The 23,845-nt window shown below is 34.7% G+C and overlaps 1 long non-coding RNA gene across 2 annotated transcripts in view; it reads left to right on the top strand.

Moving 5' to 3' along the window:
- LOC136844315 (uncharacterized) overlaps window positions 1-23,421 on the top strand; it is a 236,050-nt gene extending 212,629 nt beyond the window's left edge. The window contains exons 1-4 of one of the 2 annotated variants that reach the window (XR_010854815.1): window positions 8,122-8,472; window positions 11,831-11,977; window positions 12,342-12,433; window positions 12,714-23,421. This is a non-coding gene — a long non-coding RNA (uncharacterized lncRNA). Of the gene's footprint in view, window positions 1-8,121; window positions 8,473-11,830; window positions 11,978-12,341; window positions 12,434-12,713 lie in introns of those variants that run through there. The other variant, XR_010854816.1, reaches the window with a different exon arrangement.
- Window positions 23,422-23,845: the final 424 nt, after the last annotated feature.

The following is a 23,845-nucleotide window of genomic DNA, read 5'->3' as shown; positions in this document are numbered from 1 at the left end:
TCTATGAAGTAAGGATTACAGACATTCATATACTTGCCTGCAGAGGGAGACACTTGGTCTCTGAAATATAGCATTAACTTTCTACCTTTTGGCGTTTTAATGGGATCATTTTACTAGGTGGAGTTCTGTTTTATATATATATATATATATATATATATATATATATATATATATATATGTGTGTGTGTGTGTGTGTGTGTGTATATATATGTATATATATTACCAGGAAGTCTTACATCTTTAATGAATCCTGGTTGCCTTTGAAAGCACTGTTGAATTTTATATAGTGGTCGTTTGTTTTGGCCCAGCACTAATGGAAAAGGAAATGGAAATTTTAGCTATATATCTAAAAGTCATTTGTAAAAATGCTACTTTTATTTTGGATTTCCTGAAGCTGCGTTGCATGGCGGAACTTTAAATTAATTTCCATCTGTGATTTCTACGACTAAACAGTTATACATACAAACACAAGCACACAGATTTATATATATTATATTATATTATATTATATTATATTATATATATATGTGTGTGTGTGTAGGCTATGCTATATATAACATATTATATATATAACATATATATATATATATATATATATATATATATATATATATATATATATATATATATATGCGTGTGATTTAGCCTCACTGAAGATATATGTGGAGCAGTTACTGTAATAGATAAAATGTCATGTACGACCGTAAATAGGTTTAAATGTCACCTCATACTCAGCCGAAGTAATTTTGTTGTCCGAAAGAATTAAAAAATATTGTGATTTAATCCTTCCAGCTCGCCATGAGAGAAAGAAAGAAGAATGCTTGCTTGAAAAAGCCATCAGCTTTAATATTTGTCTCACTTTACATACCAGTGTATTGTTGTCGTAATTAACGATAAAAAAAATGCGCCTAAGTTTCTTCGGCGCAATCGAGTTTTCTGTACAGCCGCGGCCCATGAAACTCAGCCATGGTCCGGTGTTGGACTCAGCCACGGCTCATGAAATTCTTAGTCGCGGCCCGTGAAAATCAGCCACGGTCCTGTGGTGGCCTGTATTGTTGGTGCCTATACGTAAAAGTCATTTATAAAATGCTACTTTTATTTTGGAATTCCTGAAGCTGTGTTGCACGACAGATCATTTAAATTAATATCCATCTGTGATTTCTACGACTGAACAATTATACATACAAACATGGTCCGGTGGTGGCCTCAGCCGCGGCTCATGAAATTCTTATCCGCGACCCATAAAACTCAGCCATGGTCTTGTGGTGGCCTGTGTTGTTGGTGCCTATGGCGGTGCCAGAAGTACGATAATGGCTTACGTGAACCTTAAATAAAATAAAAACTACTGAGGCTAGAGGGCTGCAATTTGGTATGGTTGATGACTGGAGGGTGGATGATCAACATACCAATTTGCAGCCCTCTAGCCTCAGTGGTTTTTAAGATCTGAGGTCGGACAGAAAAAGTGCGGACGGATAGTCAAAGCCGTCACAGTACTTTCCTTTTACAGAAAACAAAACGCTTATTGGGTTATAAAATGTGTAAGAAGATATAAGGTATGAAGTCTTTAAATTAAAATTCTACTCTCGTCTATAAGCCTCCATTATCTAATTGCTCTTCAGACACGGCTTCTAAACCAGTTTCTTATGCTTTGCTCCCATAAAGATTTTCGATGACATTCTGGTTAGTTTAGAGGTCAAAGAGAGTTCTGACGAAGTGTGTAATTAATAGTCAAGAAATATGTATCAGTGCTTCAAGGAAATCCTATGCATGTTAAAATAATGAGAAATATTTATTCATTCATCTGCTAGCACTCTAGAGGCACAATCTAAAACTATGAAGAAATAAAAACGAGTATTTATTTAAAAATAGCACAACATTACCTGCGTTGTCTGAAAATGGTGACAGGTCAGTTCACAGATGACAACAGGATGTCAGTCTTTAAAAGACCGCTTCCCTCTTTAAAGCTCGGTGGGGCTTCGATGCTGTGATAACAGTTGAGCGTATTACTTAACGAAGTTATCGCGTCAGTTAATTGAACCATGTTGGAAACTTTGTTTAGTTCATTCCATTCTTTGACGGCGCAACACCGGGGGGGCCGATGTTTGACCAATTATTTCGTGGTTTGCCTCATCCGTCGAATGTCTGGCCGGTTTTGTAATAGAAAAAAGAATTCCTCTACGTTCTACGTAAGATAATTTTATTTATTTGCTTTTGACCGTTTCCAGGTTTTTAAGTACGTCCCCTAATTCCCGTTTGCTTTAGCTTATTATTATTATTATTATTATTATTATTATTATTATTATTATTATTATTATTATTATTATTCAGAAGATGAAACCTATTCATATGGAACAAGCCCACCAAAGGGGCCACTGACTTGAAATCCAAGAAGCTTCCAAAGAATATTTAGGTGTTCATTAGGAAGAAGTAAGAGAAAATAAAGGGAAATAGAGAGAGACGAGATCCCACTCACTTATTAAAAAAAACAGATTAATAAATTAACAAATAAATAAAAATGTATTGAAATGCAAGGAGAAAAGTATTAGGGGCAACAATGCATTGCACCTTCGCTTGAACTTCTGAAGTTCAAATTTCAGAACATCCTCTGGGAGTCTATTCCACAGTCCAACGGTGTGAGGAATAAAGGACCTCAGGAACTGAGAAGTTGGACAGCGAGGCACATTGACTGCATATTGGAGCTTCTGCTTTTCAGTGAATCTGGTCGTTCTCGGCAGGCAAAGGGAATCAGGGATCAACTGTGAATGTGAAAGAACTCTGTTGAAATACAACTAACGAAAAAGTGACAAACAAGAGACCATCCGTCGATGGTCCAAGTCATAACTACTACTATTTAGGAAACAGAAACCTACATAGCAAATGGTCATTTCTATATCCGATGCGCCATATATTCATTTTAACTTGTTAGAAAGCTAACATTCATTTTTTTTTTTACTCGTCCTCACATTAATTTCCTGCGCAATCTCCCGCAGTGTCGACTTTTTAGATGTCCCGTTGATATAGAGCCCAAATATACATTCATTCCGTTATATCTATTAATTAATTAAATTGTCTTAAATGTGATGTTCAACATTGTACAATTTGTAACGGTAAAGTCGTAAAATACAAATAATCGTGCTGGCCATTTATACCAGTTAAATGATTTCAGTAATTTTCGTGATAATAATTTGTCTTACACCTACAAAATTGAATAATGTTCTAAGACCGTCCTCTCTCTCTCTCTCTCTCTCTCTCTCTCTCTCTCTCTCTCTCTCTCTCTCTCTCTCTCTCTCTCTCTCTCTCTCTAGAATGTGTGTATATATATGTATATATATATATATATATATATATATATATATATATATATATATATATATATATATATGACTGTGAAATATTTTCTGTAGTTTAAGGAGCCCATAAAAAACACCAAAGAGTGTTCTTAAGGGCTCGACGTGTTTGTAGCCCGCAGTTTATTGATGCTGAGATTAAAACTGTTTATGATATTGTCTTGAAACTTGAATACACAAGGACTTTTGTAGATGTAGCATGGAAAAGAGCCTGGAAAACATTTTATTTAACTAATAACAAGCTTGAATTTAGTAAGCAAAATATTCTCAAATTATCGTAAGATGAAAGGTTTTTAGAAATTCCTAGAATTTTAAAGCTTTTCAACGTAAATGTTTTCAGTAATTTTAATGTTGAGAGTTTAGAAATAAACAAAACTTCTCCTAAAGATGTTTCTGGCTGCATCTATGAAATTCCTTGTAAAAAGTTTGATAAAATATATCACGGAGAAACGGGAAAATCACTTTCACAACGAATCAAACAACACCAACATTCTGTGAGAACTGGCCAAATATCGAATGCATTATTCATACACATGAGTGATTTAGATCATCCTATTAACTGGAGTGAAGCAAGATTTTTTAGTCCCGTGCAACGACACAGTCAAACGGAATATCATTGAATCTTGTTTTATCAAGTCAGATAATGGAAGTGTTCTGAATTTAAGTCTTGGTTTGTTTAAACTCGTTGCCTTCGTAATTGAAAAAGTTGTTGATAAATATAAGCAACAAAATTGATATTCAGTTTTATGCATGTTTTTGGATTTTTTTATGACTAAGCTTCCGTATCTCTTATGGTTAAGTCTATGGTTTTAGTTGGTGACCGCGTGATCCCGGATTATCCCAGATTATCTCTTTGTTTATTACTCTTTTCACAGCGATAACCATCTGGTATTCTTGTTCTTTTTGTTTACTCTGTAACCTTCTTTTCAACCGTGTCTCATTTATGCCCCGAAGATGCGTGAATAAAAACGTGAAAGCGCTTGGTACTGAACTTCTGCCTACCATTTTCCTTTGGGATTCGCTTTATATATATACATACATATATATATATATATATATATATATATATATATATATATATATATATATATATATATATATATATATGTATATATATATATATATATATATATATATATATATATATATATATATATATATATATATATGAGGTCAGCACGAGAGCAGCCTCTATTCTCTTCTCGTGTAATGGAATAAGAAATAACATTTAGCTGCATTTTCGACTTTCCTTTGCAGTTTCTTCTGGAGAACCATTACCAGAAAATGGGTTACGATTCCCCAGTAATGATTCTCTTCTGCCGGTCCATTCCTTCGCGTGTATTGGACTGCGATATTTTGTTCGAATTGAATTTATCTTTAATTGAATTTATCTTGAGTTTATCTTTAGTTTCATTTATCTTTCATTTGATTTATCTGTAGTTTATCTTTAATTGAATTTATATTTAGTTGATCTTGAATTAACTTTATCTTTCATTTAATTTTTCTTTAGTTTGTCTTTAATTGAATTTATCTTTAGTTTATCTTTCATTTAATTTATATTTAGTCTATCTTTAATTTCATTTATCTTTCATTTAATTTATCTTTAGTTTAATTTATCTTTCATTTAATTTATCTTAGTTTATCTGTAATTTCATTTATCTTTAATTTAATGTTTAATTTATCTTTCATTGAATTTATCTTTAGTTTATTTTTAACTGAGTTTATCGTTCATTTAATTTATCTTAGTTTACCTTTAATATAATTTATCTTTAGCAGATAATATTCCTATATTCTGCAGATAAATTTTATAAAGTGTTTGATGAAAATATTGGAATGAAAAAAATTCTACAATGAAATAATGACACTTTTTCCTCTGGAATTACGCAGCTCTAAATTCGTTTGATGTTACAATGTGTTGCAATGTTGTCAGGATGTTGACTGATAAGCACCTGCAAATGTTTTCGATATGTTTATTAATTGTTATAAAAAGTTCAGTTACTTGGTTAAAATTTCATAATGTTACGTGTTCAAATTCGTTGGGCGAAGCACGATAGGAAGATTTATATATATATATATATATATATATATATATATATATATATATATATATATATATATATATATATATATATATATATATATATATATATATATTTATAATTTATATAGAATGTCACTGAGAAGAATATAAAATAATGAACAAATATTTGCAATCTAAAACAGCCATGTTGTCAGAAAAACCATCATAGCTTGTTATAGAATTAAAGAAAAGTGGACTTTTATCCTCACCCGTTTTGGGATTTGAACTCATGTCATCCTGATGTGAGTGGAATTCTCAACTCCCACTGCATTTTAAGACCAGAAAGAGAGATTTGTGATCAAAATATCAATATTTTGTCTCCCTGGAAAGGAATTGATGCATTCACATTTGACTTCATGAGGCCTTGTGCACAAACATCCTCCAAAATGATATGTTGGCAGCCCTGGTCAAGATGGTTTTATGTTGGCAGCCCTAATTGAAAGTTATGTTGGCAGCCCTGATGAAAACAATTATGTTGGCAACTTTTATCAAAAGTATTATGTTGGCAGCCCTGACTGAAACGGGTATGTTGGAAGTCCTGATGAAAACAGTTATGTTGGCAACACTTATCAGAAGTATTATATTATAATTGAAACGGGTATGTTGGGAGCCCTGATGAAAACAGTTATGTTGGCATCACTTATCAAAAGTAATATGTTGGCAACCCTGATTGAAACGGTTATGTTGGCAGCCCAGATCTAAAGTTATGTTGGCATCATAGCCCATTCTTTAATGTGTTTAGAGAGAGAGAGAGAGAGAATCGTATTTTTCATGCTCCGGATGAACACTGCGTTCGTATGCTAGATTTCGATCTTGACTTCAACTTGAAGTAAGTAATTATCATTGCTCTTGTCGTAAGTACGAGGGAGCGAGAATGAAATGACTGACACTAAAGTGTAATATGGACATTAGTGAAGTAAGGAGTACTAAGGACCACCATGTTGTTGCAGCAGTCTTTAGACTACAGCGAAGACGAAGTCAAAGCCAGTTGAGCGTTGAGAACCACAGGCCATTGAATACGTACCATGGAATAATGACTTGAGATCATTAGACCGACCCTCGAATCTGCGCAGATAATGAAAACACTTTTTTTTACCTTTAAATCAAACGTTGTCAGGCGGAAATAGTGACGACGTTGTTGGTCTGCCGATGGTTAGTTCAGAGAGACGAAGACCTAGACCTATGCTATAGTGGGTCTGACAGACCATTGAACAAATTGATTGATTGATTCACCGATTTGGTATAGCACATGGTTATAATGTTGGCTCTTGATACACGAGAAGGTAGAAGCAATTCCCCTTTTTATTTCCTTGTGTATTTCTATGGTGTAGAGACCTGCTTTAGTCTGCCTGGTTGGCTAACCTATTTACTTTCTTATGGGGAGCAACAATTAATGAGAGAGAGACAGAGAGAGAGTTTGTAATGCAGGGATGTCGTAACCTGAATTCTATTAGAGGAACAAAATAGCACAAGAAGGAAAGAGCGAGAACTAATTGTGCCTTGGACTACCCCGTTTCTCCCCAAGTTTCGGGCCATTACCAAATCATTTTTTTTAATAATTGATTATCTTTACCCTCCCTTCCTTACGCAGTCTTAGGCAATCAAGATCACTTAAAGACTGACGTAATGAAGGATTAGTTCAAGGTGCGCATTCTGCCCTAAATTGGAAAACTGCAGTATCTGCAAAATTTTCGAAATTGGCATATGCCACCTAGTGGGCTCGTGAAACACAAATTCACAAGTTACTGCAGTTTCAGAATGATTCTTCAGCGCTTTATTTAGGGGGTCCCATTTGCAGTATCTGCAAAATCAGTAGTAAGGCAAGGGAAAACTGTGGTAACTACCATTTTTCTCAGTTTTGTATTTTTGCAGATACTGCAGTCTTCCATTTTAGGGCAGCATTGTTACTGACGGGTCTTGCAAGTTTTTCATTCTTTTTACCAAATCAAAGGATCATAATAATGAAACTTAAAGATTTGTGAACGAACAGAGTCTAGCAAAGGGTATGCCTAAGTAGACATTCAACAGCTGAAGAAGAAGAAGTTTTGGCTCCCTAGTCAGCCTGCTTGACCTTTGGTTTCTAATTGTTTCACCTCTTCAGATGAATGTGCCCCTTCTAAGCTGACAAACGTCCAGGATATGAGTCGAAATGTTCGGGGCAGGTCGAGGCAGCAAACTTCAAATGGCCCCATTCCCTTCGGATTCTTGACTGGGGAAGGAAAAGTTTATTTCAGTATGATTCTGGAGTCGAGTATGAAGACAACATATCAAGCGGGGAGATTAAAATCTTTATGACAGTGAAGGAAGAAGATATATAAAATATAGGATACTTAGATCAAATCAGGACAGTTCTAGAGATGAGAAGGAGATTTGGGCAAAAAATGAGCCTGGAAATGAGAAAAACCAAACTAGATACAATCCATAGAAGTTCATAGAACATAAATTGTCTAAGCATTACAGCAGATGACAAATGAAATGTACCGAATAAGGATAAGAAGAATCAAACGACAGAAAGTACATGCTCAGTCAGATTCAAGTGATTCAGTTATAATGTTAAAATACTGAAGAATTTATCAATAATTGTGGAAGAAAAGGGAATGAAATGTGGAAGACAATAGAAAAGATACTTGATAAGAATGATTTAAAATTGAGAGAGGTGAAGATAGTGATAGAAAGAAAAGAAAATTGGCTTTGTACCGTACAAGAGATGGAAGCGAGGAATTTAAGAAAAAAAAAGTAATATTTTATCATGATTCTGCGTCTCTAGTATTTTTAGAACCAGAAATAACACTACAATGGATATAAAAACCTACACAAAAATTTCAGTAGAAGTCGCGGTTTTTTTTTTATAATAAATAGGAAGACCTATTCCATTTTTGCAGAGGAATCTGGCATGAAATCGTTAAAGAGGAGCCGTTATAAAGACATTGAACTAGAGTTACTAGACTTATCAAGTTACCTACGTACCATAAACAATAGCTTGAGAAATTGATTCTTGGATCACGTGACCTTTATAGAGATCCTTTGAACGTGTGATAAGTGAATGTAAGTTAATCTCGCCAAGTGATCTTATGATAATTATACAATTTGATAATTATACAATTTGATTCTGCGTTAAATTCACGAAATAGGACGGCATATCTTTCGTTAATAATTTCTAACCATTAAGCATTTTGTTGTTAAAGGGAATTCATTATTTCTGTCCCCCAAGCCTCTAATTACATAGTAACAATTATAGGGGTGGGGACCCCAATGGTAAACAGGGTATTTTAGGAGAGGGAACCAAAAAAAAAAAGATGAATTTGGTCCCTTCCCTATCCTGACCTGACCTAGAGAACCATAAGTCGTATTGTATAAATTACAGAGATGCATCTTAACCTTACCTTATCCACATGTAGGTTATTAAGCTATCAGTATCCTAACTTTTTTTTCTTCACTTAAATTTCACTCGTTAACGTAGCTGAAAACACTTGAGGGTAATTCTAAGTTGGCTGTCCCCGGTGAGCTAGACTGTGGCAATTGGCGTTTTTCTATGTTATTTTACTTGTTTTACAAGAATTTAAAGTAATATTTTGTCGCCCGGTTGTAACTAAACTGTCATTGACCTTTGAGGACTACACGACTTGAATTACCTGACGCAGGGTAGGTCTAAGCCGGCATTCCGCGGCAAGCGCACCCCCCAACCTCCATAGCTAATGCGGCAAAATTGTAACCAGTAAACACCTCTAGGGTACGTTATGTTGGTATTTTTCGGGTGTTTACTGGTTACAATTTTGCCATGTTAGCTATGGAGGGGTGGGGGGCTTGCCGCGGAATGCTGGCTTAGACCTACCCTGCGTTAGGTAATTCGAGTCGTGTAGTCAGTTTAGTTACAACCGTGCGACAAAACATTACTTTAAATTCTTGTAAAGCAAGTAAAATAACATAGAAAAACGTCAATTGCCATAGTCTAGCTCACCGCGGACAGCCGGCTTAGAATTACCCACTTAAGGACAGAGTCAACAACTGTAAACCCAAAAGGAAAGGAAAGCAGCATGTAGGGGAAACATGAAGTATAGGAAAATGTAACAAATGAATTAATGTAAGGATATATTGTAATCAAACCGATATACTTGAAATTCAGGAGGCATCAGTACTAGGCAGACTATTCCATACTGTATTTGTAACCAAGACAAATCACCTGAAAAACTGGATAGTGTTAGACTTGATCCTAAATAACGAAAGAATTTGCAGCAGAAACCTGCCCAGTGTTGCTACAACAGCCAGACCCAGTAAAGTAGAGTGCAGAGGATGTTCGTCATTGCAGAACAAGCGTATTGAGGTCACTTTACATCAGTACCATGACTCAGCATTAAGAATTGGTGAAATAAACTTGATTGATGACACAGCTATTCAAGAGTTTGAAATGACAACAGTTCTCCAAGCTCGAAAGAAGAAAAGAGTCAAACCCTTCGATAAATAGCTTCATCTCAAAAAACTCTAAAGCACTTCCACAAAATAACTTTTTTAGCAACAGAAGAAGCAGTATTATGTACATGCTTCTGAAAAGTCAATTTCTTACCAAATTTACACCTAATATCTTGAAGGAGTCACTGACATGTAACACCATACCATTTAAATGTAAATCAGGATGTAAAGGATAAAATGTTTTGGACTGACTGTCAAAATTTGAGATTTAGGAGGGTTAGGTTTCATGCTCCAAAGCCTACTCCACTCATTAATCTGTGCCAGATATCGATTCATGGATTCTTCAACTACAGACCGAAGGAGCTGACGAGGAACAACAGTTAGGAGAGTAGAATCCTCTGCAAATGCAATTAGTTTGTTCTCCAGACTTTACCACATGTCACAAGTAAAGATAATAAATAGCAAAGTTCCAAAACACTACCTTCAGGAACACCTGAAATGACATTGTTAAAGCTACTATATTGGCCATTAGCAAAAACCCATTGGGTTCTTCTTATTAAAAATCTGTTTAAAATATTAATAAAAGATCCACTAATTCCCAATAGAATGAGCTTTTACAGAATTACTTCATGTTTCACATGGTCAGAGGCTGCCCTAAAATCTAAACCAACCTTACATACAACTCTGCACTTTCATGAAGAGTACTCTGCAATATGGTAGATACTGACAAGAGTGCGTTATAAGTACCAAGGCCTTTACAAAAGCCAAACTGTAATGCTGGTAGCAGGTTAGTATCCTCAACAAACCTACAAAGGTGCTTAAAGGGCAGTTTCTCAAAAACCTTAGGTAAAAATTGGGTAATTTAAGTTGGCCTATTTTCAGAGGGGCATGAGGACTGACTTGGACCCTTATGTAATGCAGTGATGTTTCCCTTCCTCCAAACAGAAGGAAAATAGTAGTTATCATAAGAGCAATGAAATCACCAGTCATTTTTAAAAAGATGGGAAAGATCCTGTGAAGGTCTATGCTACCATTACTGTCAAGGTCTAGAAGCAAAGTTTTGGCTTCTTTAGACCTGGTGGCCATTGAACACAACTTAGGCTCTGGAAAGCATGACAAACAAGACCTCATACTCACCACACTGTTTGCTCACATATACTTGAGCTTACTAAAGTTTTGCCTTCTGTTCCTGCACACGCTTTGCAAGACATGTAAAATATATGTAATGAATATGCCAGACTATTGTGAGTTGATGCAGACATAGAAAAAGTCTGTAACCAGAGAGGGACCCAACAACAGACTGTACTGGCTAGTCTTAGAAGGGACCTTAATCTCTCAGGTGGAAGTATCTCAGTGGACAGCTGGTGCCTTGGCCAACCTACTACCTTGGAATTCCAGTTATCTTGGCAAAACAACTGACATGGAAATTTTTGCAGTTAATAATGGGGTAGGTTAGGTTAGGTTAGAACATTAGTTGACACAGCTGCAGATGTGGAGACAGTTTCAATGGTCTCATTAACTTCGATCAGCTGGTATTGCTTCACATAGAAAAGTTCATGTTTTCGTATGAAAGTTAAACAACTTCAGTCCAGTACTCCCTTCAGTTTCACTTATTGATTGATAACAAAAAAATATTTGGTATCACAAAGACAGGTTTTCATTTGAGGCAAAATTACAGAGAACAGGGTAATAAGGGAAACAGTCAAGGTTACTTGTGACCTTCATTAAAGGTTGTTATAAACCAGTGGATTTCAGCTTTGAAATTTGAATATAATTTAAGTAGGTTCTTAGTTCTGTTTTCTGTAAATTTCCATCAGACCAGCATCATGAAGACTGTGTTTAAGGAAATGGCTTTGTGATTTTTTACCTATATATATCCTACTCAGTTTTAAAACTGCTTGTGTTACAGTACAGTCCCTAGTGTTCATGATAATGTATGTCTTTAGAAATATATGTAATTGCATTGTGCCATCATAAATCTGTACTTCTATTTCAGGTTGGTCTGTTTAACAGTTACACAAACTGTGACTCTCTCTTGAGATGGGCACTAAAGGCATATTTACTAATCATGAGTGGACATGACAAAGGCTCATTTAGTACTGGTCCTAACTATGCTCTGTTGTCAAAGAAAAAGTCTCTCAGAGTAAGTGTACTTTTAAATTCTTTTTATTGAGTGTAGAACCATCTTGAACAACATGCTAGGCATTTTATATTGCAATTTTATTTGAGTAGTTTATTTGTGATTTCTCAGCTTGATAATGTTAAAAAATGCTTGATGATCCTAAAAGTTCTTTGCCTATTATTTATGAGTACCTGATGCATGACTGTTATTGAATATATTTGAATCACATGTGCAGTGCCTTTACCAACAAGAGTAATAGTATTTGGTTTTGAGATAAGAAACTCATTGTTTTGTCTTACAGAGAGCATAGTTTATTATTCATTAAGAAAGTTAAGAAATACATGCTCTCTGACTATTTTTCAACATGACCATTTGTTGATTTCAGTCGTAAGTCTCACTCCAGTATTAGAAGCACAGAACAACATGGAGCTCACCTGAAGATTCCCTTCTGAAACAAGAGGTGAAATTTGGAGCAAGGTAATGTTTAAGAAATAAGATGGCTAGGTGGGAGACATTTATGAAAATTCCTGTATGCTAAAGTTAAGAATTATGCAGTTATATATTAATTGTGATTCATATGTTGTGGAAAATATAAAATTTCAACATATTACTGGTGCCAGTTTGAATCTGAACGACTTTTGTGTAGAATTTGAGAGAATGGTTAGCACAGTAAATGTTTCAGTCTTTTCCCTGTCTGAATTATCATTAAATATTGTTAATGTCATTGCTTCAACCTTGATTTTTTTTTTCTTTGCAGTTTAATGACATTGTATAAAGTTGAAAATCTACCCATAGAAGAATTGTCTGCCAGAAATCATAACATCCTTTATAGCTGCTGCTCAAGGAATGGCCCTATTGTGGTGTAAGGCCAGCTTTGTTTAACAGAAGACATCAATCTTTGCCTAATATGTCGCCAACCTTCTTTTTAATGCTACAATTTTGTTTTGAGAGGAATTTTATAATGACTTACGCACCTGTATAGCCAATTCTGTGGGGTATATTTGTATCTACAGTACAGATGATATGTATTAGGTCTAAATATTTGTCAGTTATTAGATAATATTTCAAAGATAGCTTTGTATCTGTAGGATGGCAGTGATTTGCAAGGTTCTTGGGGACATGAAAAAATTTTTTCTATATGCTGTGTAATGACTCCAGGGGTATAGTGCCTGACCTTAGATTGTGCTCCATACTGACCAGTAGGTTCATCCATTTATTCATTATCAATGTTTCCTCTTTTTTCCATTTCCAAACCTTGAAACTTCAACCTTTGTCTCAACCTTTAGTGCATTCTTCTGTTCAAGGCTTAGTCCCCAGGACTATGAGGCTTTTGTTAGTTGAAGCTTTTGAGAACAGTTTTCATAGTGCATTTAGTCTGTTTCTTTATGTTCCTAAACTTTTTACAATGCTTCTTGTGGTTATGTCGTCTTCTGTTAGTTTAACCTTTAAATGCTATGTTTTGTATTTGATCTGGTAAGAAATATCAGTCTATATTCAGAATAGATTAATGATGATATAACATCATTTGTTTAAATTAGTTAATTTTAGCTGACTTTGCTTGAATATATTCTTTAGAATGATTTGGAAGATGGTATTATCAGAGTAATTTAATAGAATTAGAATGTGTCTAAAAGCCATTGTATGATGATGGTGTAATGAAGAAGGTCCTTGAGATGTTATACACGTGTATGATCAAATGTCTGAAGGATTTGAAGGGAAGAATCATTGTAATATATTATGTGTTTTGCAAAACAAATGTAATTTTTAAGTATACCTGTTGTACATTATGATGAATTTACTTGTCAAGCAATTGTAATAATTGTAATTTGTACAGATGCCAGCGAGCTCAATTTTGTAATGCATTACAGTGGGCATGTTCATTTTTGCATAATTTGTGTTTGCAATGATAGTGAATTTCCGTGAGCAGGATAATGTACGCCTGTATAGGATGGATATCTTAATGTACAGAGGTGACAGAAGTATTTTATGTATATGTGGTTCACATTAATTCACCCAAGATTTTGGTTCTGCATTAACAATGCTCAGGGTTTATCAAACATTTACTTTATATCCATGCAACATAAATTATTATGATCAGCAAACCTTTACCAAAGTGTAATCATGACACTATGTGAGCTTTTGCCTATGTAGATCAGCTGGGAAGATTGGGTGTACACAAATAAATCAGTCACGCTTGCAAGATTTTATTGCAATAAGTTGGATATTCATTGGATAAGCAGTCAATCATCAGTTATTTATTATTATTATTATTATTATTATTATTATTATTATTATTATTATTATTATTATTATTATTATTATTATTATCTCAGACTTTATATTTAAAATTTCAAAGAGAGGTCAATTTATTAATACGAGTCTCAAGTTAGCCTTGAAGAAACAAATGCATAATTTATGTTAAGCATTCATTTTGAATGCCTTGAATCTAATTTTAGTGTTTTAACATAAGTCTTAGAGAGGGGAAACAGGAGAGGAGGAAGGAGATAGCAGTATCACATGGATCAAAGAATTGAAACAAGTTGCAGCATTTGACCAACCACACAAAGAGAAGGAAAGCAGTTAAAAACATAATACATTGAAGAGTGCCTTATGATGTATGAAATGAAGGCATGTTAAAACCATAGTTCCTTCCTTATTCAATGAGTTTATTTGTCTATTTAGGTTCTGACACCTAAACAGGTATCTTTTGTTGTCAGACGAGGACCATTCCTGCATGTATTTCTTATTTCAGATACTTTTGGTTTTTTCAGAATTAAACAGATTTCAGCAATTAGTGTTGTAGCCACTATTTAGATACTATTTCTGTTAAAACTGGCTGAATTATTTCATACTTCAGATAGTAGTACACATCTTGGTAGCACTTGTCTAAAAATAATCAGAATGTATCTGTCATGCTTTATGCAGGGAATTTCAGACTTCCTTAGGTGCATAGCAATTTCTAAAAGGCAGTCTCTCATTCATTTTCCAGTTTAATGGTACACAACTAGAAATCAGACAAAGGGGTGAATTTTTAATCCGGTACATTGAATACAAAGTTCTGCTGTAGATGGGATTTTCTGCCATTTCGAAAAAGCTCACTGGCATTCTGTACATTTGATATCCATGTTTTATATATGTTCAGGTTTTAATAGAGTTTTAAAAGGCAGAACACATTTTGAATTTTGAAACTTTTTTTAAAGTGAAGCAGAGATTCCTTTCTTTTTCTCTCCTTTAAAATGCTTTTGTTTCAATGTTTAAGAATCCAAAGGAAGAATCCTGCTAGCTGGAAAGATGTATCTGTAGATGGAAGTCAGTTTGAAATGTCATTGTGTGACATTTTGTGGGTGAGTGCTATTGTAAGAGTATTTTAACCAGACAGACAGAAATGATGTAGATTTTTTGTAGAGGCATTTCTCAAATAGACGGATTCTGAAATGAGTGAATTTGAGTAAGGGAGCATTGCAAATCAATCTTCATATGATTAACTGTTTTAGTGTCATGCCAGTTAATAGTGTTTATAGCTTATTAGCTCACTATCTAAGCCTTTTAAAAATAGAAAAAAAAGACAGTTTTTCATATTTTCCATTTTTGGAATTAAAAGAAAATATTTTTCATTTTTGAAGGGTATCAGTGTGTGTTCTGCCTATTAATACTCTTAGGTAAGTTTAGTATGGTACCTCATTGCAGCAGTGGCCAAATTAGAAAAAGTGCATTTTTGATGGCAGTGTTCATGTGTAGCTGGACATGAATTGGCTGTTCAGTTCATCTGAAATGTTTAGGTTATAAACCAAGAAAGGAGTTTTCTGTTCAATTAGTTTACAGGGTATTTTACTGAGACCTTACTGCAAGTTTAGATGAAGGTAACCAAGTGCTAGTTAAAGACATATTAAAAAGACATTTGGCTGATAGGTTAAAGTTCCTTTGTTTGGGAGAGCCCCCTGCTATCAGTTACAAGAATCTCAAAATTTCAGTTGAGCTTAGAAATTCAAGGAAAAGCTTTCAGTTTTCCAGTCTTTGCAGAAGGGTGCTTTGCTCTTTTTTCTTGAAGTTTACCCGAAGATCACACTAAGCTTTGCAAAAGGACATCACTGGATGATCTCTTACCAAAAGCTGTTGCTTCTGCTATTAATTTTCTTCAAGGGGGTGAATGAAAATCAAAGATCATAAGTGGCTATCTTCTCTCACTCCAGATATTAGATAAGGCAAATGTCCTAGGTGGGGTCAAAGTCCATATACTATCCTTGATCTGACCAACTCTCTCTGGTTGCAAGAAAATACTGTACCAGACTCCTTGAACTGTCTTCAGATCAGAACTTTGTTTGCAGGGAAGTCGCAGTTTGTGAAGTGAGAGTCTTATTTTTAAAGGCCATTTTATTCAAGTATGGGATGCCTGTTTTATTTAGCTTGTAATTAGGGTACTGTATCGGAGATTCCAGCCAGCTTCCACTGCATCAAATCTTAGAGATACAACCTAGCACAATAAGAATACCTTTCATTCACAGTATGACCTAATGTGTGGTTTCTAAGATATGTGATGTAACTTACCACTTCACACAGTACAGTACCTTGACACCAAAAAGATGTACCAAGTGGTTTTAGTGTGTTTACTACTTTAACATATCCTAGGTTTCAGGGGACATTATTCCAGAAGTCATAGTGAGACCTGGTATCAGCTTAAACAAATCAGGATAGATGACCAATGAAGCAAATTTAGCTGCAAGAACCACTCAGTTCTTTAATAGCAAGGCTGTAAGTGAGTGGCTGTGGCAGGTGAATAGCTCAAGGGGTCAGTACTAGATAAGTATTAAGTTTTAGATTTATTTTACCTATAAATACATAAAGATTACAGTACTAAGAAATTTTTTGTGTTCCATATTCTAGCATTTTAAACGTGTAATGGACTCATCCCAGTCCCTCTGACAAGGAAAAATCCTTTGGTGTGCAAAGGTGATGGAGTCAGCAGCTTTCAGCATGTGAGACAGTGGGCTTTTCTCAATCAAGGGAGTTTTCACCCATCAGCAATGACAGATTTTGGTAGTTTTTACAAACAACAACTCGGTTCTTGGTTTTATTTGGGCACAGCCATTGTTTGTATGTGTGAGACATAGAAATTAGTTTAAAGGGTTGTTCATGTTGGGTTGTTATGTTTAACTTCAAGAGTGTTCATTTTCAATTCCTATTCACAGATAGCTTTTATTTTGTAGGTCTCAGTTTTTTTTTTAAACTCAGTGGTCTGTTTCTTATAGTAAAATATAATGCCGTAATTCATAACGCCAGTTAAAAATTTGTAGACATTAATGCAGCATTTTCAGTGTATGAATTTAGCTTGCAAAACCTATTGTCTGTAATTCTTTCGATTCTTTTTTTTTGTTTTTGTTTAGGAGAACAGTATTTTATGTTGAGGGCACGTAGATTTGTAAGGGACTTGTTTTATGAAATGATAGAGTAAATGAATTTGGCCAGTGCTACAGTCTGGTACATCTCCCAGTTGTTTTTATATATATTATTGTACGTTTTAAAAGATTTCCGGACTGTAATTTGGTTATATGTAAAGAGAACTTTTATCATTCTTGAGTTGGTTAGCTTTGCTCTGTCATCAGAAATTTCTTTTGATGTGAGAATGGACTTCCATATTTAACTCTGGAGCAAGAATTATTGTTCTGTGTTTACAAATTAGCAAGGAAGGCCCATCATGTTGCTTTGCATTAACACAGTGAGTTAAGGTATGTAATGGGTAGATATTTTATTTACTTTTACCTACAGATCATTAGGTAAGGTTAATGAAGCTAGTTTTACAGTATACTATTTATATTCCAAGTTCAGATAAATACTTGCAATGAAGACAGTATTTATGGGTGCCGTAGGTACAGGTATTAGAGATAATTGCGTTATTTTAAATTAACTGGACAAATTGGACCTAGGATTCTGATTATAGTATAATATTATAGCTTTATCAGACCACTCGGCAACAAGCACTGAGACTGTGTCTCAAGAGAGTTCCTAAATGTAATTTATATTTTTGTTAAGATTCTTTACACTAATAATAGTAAGAAGACAAAGGAGATTTTGAGAACGGTTGATTATAGGCTATTAAGATTTAAAGCCAGAGTAGGTTGGATGCACATGACGAAATATTGGAGATATGTTGCATCCAGCAGCTGTGAACAGACTCAGATCTCAAAGATTGAGATGGTCTGGACATGTGATGAGAAGGGATAAGGAAGAGTATGTTAGAAAGGTAGTAAATATAGAAGTAGCAAGACTAAGAAGACTTGGAAAAAGGTGATAGATCAAGGCCTATACCAGATAGGAGATGAGGCTGAAATTTCCAGCATAGAATGGTCTTTGATGATAATTAGGTCTTTGATGATAACTAGTAAATATAGTAGCCATGATTAATAATGAGTAGTGGGAGCAGAGAGGAATTGCAAGAAAAGTTCAGAACACAAGAAATGTAGGTAACTGAGTGATTTTTAATATCAAAATCTTGGCGTTTAACAAAAAGTGGTTCATCAAAAGCATTCAAGGCAAAGGGAAGTATTTAACGTTTGATGACATTCATCACAGGATCAGAAAGATGAATACATAAAGGAATCATTTAAGAATATTTTGTAAGTTATTTAATCAGACTTTTAACAAAGAATTCAATAGAAATTTGCTGCAGAGTTAAATGTGGTCCCATGCTCATGCCAAAAGAAAGTCCACTTTGTAATGTTGACATTGCTCTTAAGTTCAGTCTAAAGTTGAAGTTCTCTTCCAGATGTAGTTTAGATGAACTGGAAAGAATAAAGGCTTGTGCCCACACCCAAAGGGGCTGATCTTGTAAGGCTGTGCTGTGCTACTCAAGCCTTCCCAACTGCTGCCCTGCTACTGGAAGCCTTATGGGAGTCAAACGGCCCAGAGAGACCATTGTGGTTTGGGCTGCTCGCTCTTCTCTAAATGGAAATATGACAACTGTTTGGGTACTGGAAGCATGTTGTCTCCCGGACATCTACCAGTTGATTAATATTTACTGGAATAGGTATCTTGAATCAGCTTCATAAGAATATAGATCTTAAGACAGTGATGTTGACATTTTTACCTTACTGGTATAGCTTTTTACTTCTATGATTTGAAATTTTCAAAGGTGTTTTAATTGTCACAAAACCAAAGATAATCACGGATACAGGAGAACCTGAAAAAATTCTTGATTCATACTTGTAATTTGTCTTGCTGTCAATTTTTAAGGTCTGCCTCACTAACTTGGAGCAAAGTTGCCTTTTTAAATGATTACTGATAAGGAAACAAATGTATTTAGATTTTTTAAGACATTCAGCAATCTAAGACCATCTTTGGCAGTGTTGTTTTGTAATTCATTTGAAAAAATTTTGCTGCTCATTTTGGTTCCATACTCACATCATGAAAGCTTTGTAAGAGTACTGTAACTGAAAAGTGTTGCTTTAAACATGAGTGTTCATAGATATTGAGTAACTTTACCATGCAAGTGCAATTCCTTTTTATCAAATGATTTTTGGAGATAATTAGTTTTGCTGTATAGCCTAATTCCAATAGTGAATGCACAGACAAGCTGTTAAGTCCAGCTCTTGTGAAAACGGAATCTTCAGAAAGTAAAATAATCAGCCGTAATCTTCCACACAGCTTTGAGAAAAGAAGTGCTTGGATAAACAGTGCATTCTGCTGATAAGGTGTGTAACTCACCAAGATGTGAATGTATCTCAAGTATGATCTTGTGTGGTAATAATCTCTGTATTTATAACTGAATGAATTAATTAACAGGAAGTGTTTTTGTATTTTTGTGAGATATATCTTTATTAGTTTGATCTGAAGATGGATGCTTTATTGGTGCTTAATTAGACTGAAGAATTTTGAATGCTGATTTGATTTGTGATGAGAATGGCGTAATTTACTTGAAATTGGTTTATACCATTCTGTCTGTGGAAGCATAGAAAAGCACAAAGAATGTGAATGTAAACGTCATTAATCCTTGGGCCTTTTTAGTTTATGATTGTACCCTGTCCCATGAAGGACACAGAAGAGTTTTAAGGACACTTTTTTTATATTTTGGCTACCAAAAACTTTCTAGAAGGGGGTTCAGTATCACTCTGTACATGCCCAAGCTTCACTGCATGCATTGTTTCTTATTGTGCAGTTGACCGAAGAAGAGTATAACAAGCAAATGGTTGCACCATTTCACCCAGAACTGGTGCAGCATTAGCCTTTCATTTTCTTAAATTGCCTGTACATGTATCGTTACTTCCTGCTAATCTGTATCAAAGGATAAATGGCCACAATACTGAGAGTAGATTCGTGTGATTCTGGGACTCAAATTACCATTCACTGTTTAGGATGGAGTAAATACATTTTATATAGAAATTGTTGTCATAAATTCATAACTGTCAAAAACATGTTTTAAATATAGTTGTTGTGTGTGTGTGTGTGCATTGAGCTGCTTCTAATGATAGGGAATACATTTTGGACTGCAGTGTAGGGATAGACTTTTCAAAAGCAGTGTTGTTCATCATCACAGAAATGTTCACAGGAGTGTCTGTCTCTGTGAAGTTCTGATTGTAACCAAATATTGTGGTTTCAGATTCTACGTCTTCATTTGTCCTCAGTATTCCATTGCTGCATCGCATTGACGGTTAGCTTTAGTGAATTGCAGTATTTGTGTTAAATGTAGCTCTCTTTGGAGTTTGGATTTGCAAAGCTTTCTTTCTATGCAGACTTTGCTACTCCAAGTTTAACAGTGACAGTCAATGGACAATGACTTATTGTCTGGTTCTGTCAAAAGGTAAAATGTGCTATGGAAGCCTGTAAACTTGTTGTCCCTATTACTATTATAGTGTGGACTTTTAGAGTTCCTCTAGGAATTTCAGCTGGTTTTGAATCATAGGAAGTTGCTATTGAAAAATATTTTATGACCGTGTCATCAAATTTTATCTTGGTTCTCAGGGATACAGATTTTATGAACCAGGGTAGTAGGTTTTTTTTTCTAATGGAGGTTGAAGTGGAACTGATAGGTTGTTAAGATGAGGAATTTTTACATAATAACAATTAGCCAGTTTCCAGTCAGACTGTTAGCCGGGTAAGACTACAAGACTATAAGTGTTATCACAGGTGTTAATACTATTATTATTATTATTGTTTTTTGTATCAATTTATTTAAAATTACCATTTAGTCGCATTGCTAGACTCATAGGGCTCACCCAAAGGATTTGTTCAGAAACAAGATTTAAAAATAAAAGTGTACAGTAAAGTTAGAGAGGTTGGACTGCTAGTAGCAGAATGAGGACCAGTGGAAGGTCTAGAAAGTCTTGCAAAAAGATGGGAATTAGTCAGAAAGTGTGCAGGACAGAAGAGGTTGAATATTAAATCCATGGCTGATCCTAGAGAGGAAAAAATGACTCGAAAAATTGATGATGATGGTTATTATGTTGGCTGGAATCAACTGGGATTCAGAGAATTTTAACAAGATTAATACCCATCCATTTTAGAGGTGGCATTAATGTCAGGCACTCATGTGTATCTGAGAGTATTTTTGAGGGGATAAGTTACTTCAGGCATTTAGTCAGCTCTACATCTTAAGACCCTATAGGAACTTACGACATTTTTCGGTATGAAGTGAAAGTAGTTGTCACAGCTTCATCCATTACTTGTAAAAAAAAATAAAATCATATCAAAATCTTTCCAACATACATTTAAAAAAATAAGCAGCTAAATGAAATAACACAACAGAGATATAATAACTCCTTTATCTCAAACAGAATTTTTCACTAAGCCAGTCATGCTTTTGTCAGCACATAAGGTTTACTTTCTTGCAACACACACGTTAACATCTACAAAATAAACCTATTCACCTTCTTATTGCACTTCTATCAATTCTCTTGTTTTTTTTTGGCAGGATTCCAAAACACTGTAAAGTAATTGTTTTGGTACAATTGCTGACATATTAAGAACATACAGGATTACTGACACAAAAAAGCAATAAGTATGTCATTGCCAGTGTATGTACCCTACCCTGTGGAAAGTTTGGTATTGTGATGCTCAACTTACTTCTCATATGAGGAGTCCTTTTGTTTGCTGTTTCATGCCTTGTTAGTTTTGGTCAGTCTCAATAATCAGAGTTGAGGTTAGGATAAACTTTTTAAAGATTATAGTGTGAAATATTTACTCAATTTTTTCTTGAAGTTATTGTTCAACAGTTTTGCTGTTCACTTCTGTCATCAATAGCTCTGTCGCCTCTTAGAACCCATAACTTATTGAGCAATGTATCCTGTTCCTGTCTCCAGGAGTGTTAATTTCACAGCTTACAACACTATCATCACAGAGTTCACACTTCCTCCAACCATGGATGCAAAGATTTCTTGTTTTCTCATGATATGTTTTAAATCCATTCCGAGGGATTTAGTCTGCTTTCCATTCCTGAATTCCCATGAGATTTATTTCTCTTTGAGACTGGCTTCGTTCGGGATAAAATTGATTTAGATTTTGTCAGGTTAACGAATTTTATACTCCATATCATTTTGGTTAGGTGTTGTGTGCTCGCATACCTAAGGCCATTCTGAATTGTTGGCCTGCAGTTTTGGAGGATTTATTCAGTATGTCCTGGATTTATTCAACTCTGTGGGATTTATTTTGGCTGTAAGTTTGTAGGTCTGTTTAAATTTCTTTCTCACTTGTCTAAAGGTTTTGTTTTAAGTTGATGATTCTGAATCTTGTCTTGAGTTTCCTTCTTTTAGCATGAGAGATATACATTGTCACCTAGATACCTTTCTTGCTGTTCTTAAGGATTCCTTTCAAGCTTGTTCTTTTGTAAATCCATTATGGATTTCATTCTGTTTTGTGTAAACAGCCTGGAAGTTCATGCATTGTTTAGTCCAATTTAAAAGTGGCCAAAGTCCCTGAAAAAAAGCATAATCTTCCCTTTATCACATTTAATAATTTTTGTGTGCTCGGCTCCTTGAAATCTGTTCTTTTTGCCATTTCTTTAGGCCTCCTTGTCAATAAACCCATTTATCCTTACTTAATTTAGCACCCCTATTTTACTCAATAAGAGGTCAGTGGTTACTGCCCTTTCTGAAGTGTTTATTTGGGTGTTGCTGCCATTAGCTATTCACCTGAATGCTAGGCCACTCACTTATTAGGAAGGCACATGTCAGACATTACAGCTCTTGCTGCTGAATGAAAGTTGTGATTCAAGCATCACCTGATGAGATCAGTCCATTTGTTAAGTAGGAATTGCTTGTAATGCAATTAACAAAGTGTAACTATTCTTCTTGAGTAAACAATACACACATAGCCTTCATTTGCCTGGCATTTGTTTATTCAGTTCTAATTAAGTAATGGGTCGTTTTGGTAATTTTTTACTTTTTGATGTATGGCTTCCTGGAAGAAGTCCTCATCTGCTTTGCTAAAGATTTAGACTCATTTATCTTCAGATACTACTAAGTAAGGGACCATGACTATTGAAACTTGATCTTTCTCTTCTTCTTCTTTCTTAGTATATTTTTGGCTTATGACTTTCAGACTCTCTCTCTCTCCTCAAACGATTAGGTTTGACTTTCAGACTTAAAATTTCCCAAACGGAACGTCTTATTTCAATATGCCCTTATTGAATTTGTAATTCATGTCCTATCATTTCCACAGCTGATATTTCATCCAGCTGTTCTGTATGTATGTTACTAAAGTACTCATCACAAGTTTCTTTCACCTTTTGTTAAATCAGAGCACAGGACCGCAGTCTAATGTCATTGTTTGTCCATGCTATAATCAAATTTGACCTCCAGGTTATTTATACTTATTTGCAAAAGTTACCGTTTGTCAGTGGATGTTTTTGTTTTTTGTTATTCTGCTTCATTTGTAATTGATTCTTGATTTTAAAATATTTGG

The sequence above is a fragment of the Macrobrachium rosenbergii genome, chromosome 12 (genome assembly GCF_040412425.1).
Source record: "Macrobrachium rosenbergii isolate ZJJX-2024 chromosome 12, ASM4041242v1, whole genome shotgun sequence".
Lineage (NCBI taxonomy): Eukaryota > Metazoa > Arthropoda > Malacostraca > Decapoda > Palaemonidae > Macrobrachium > Macrobrachium rosenbergii.
Note: the sequence above shows the minus strand (reverse complement) of the source record. Positions and strands in the feature narration are given on the sequence as shown.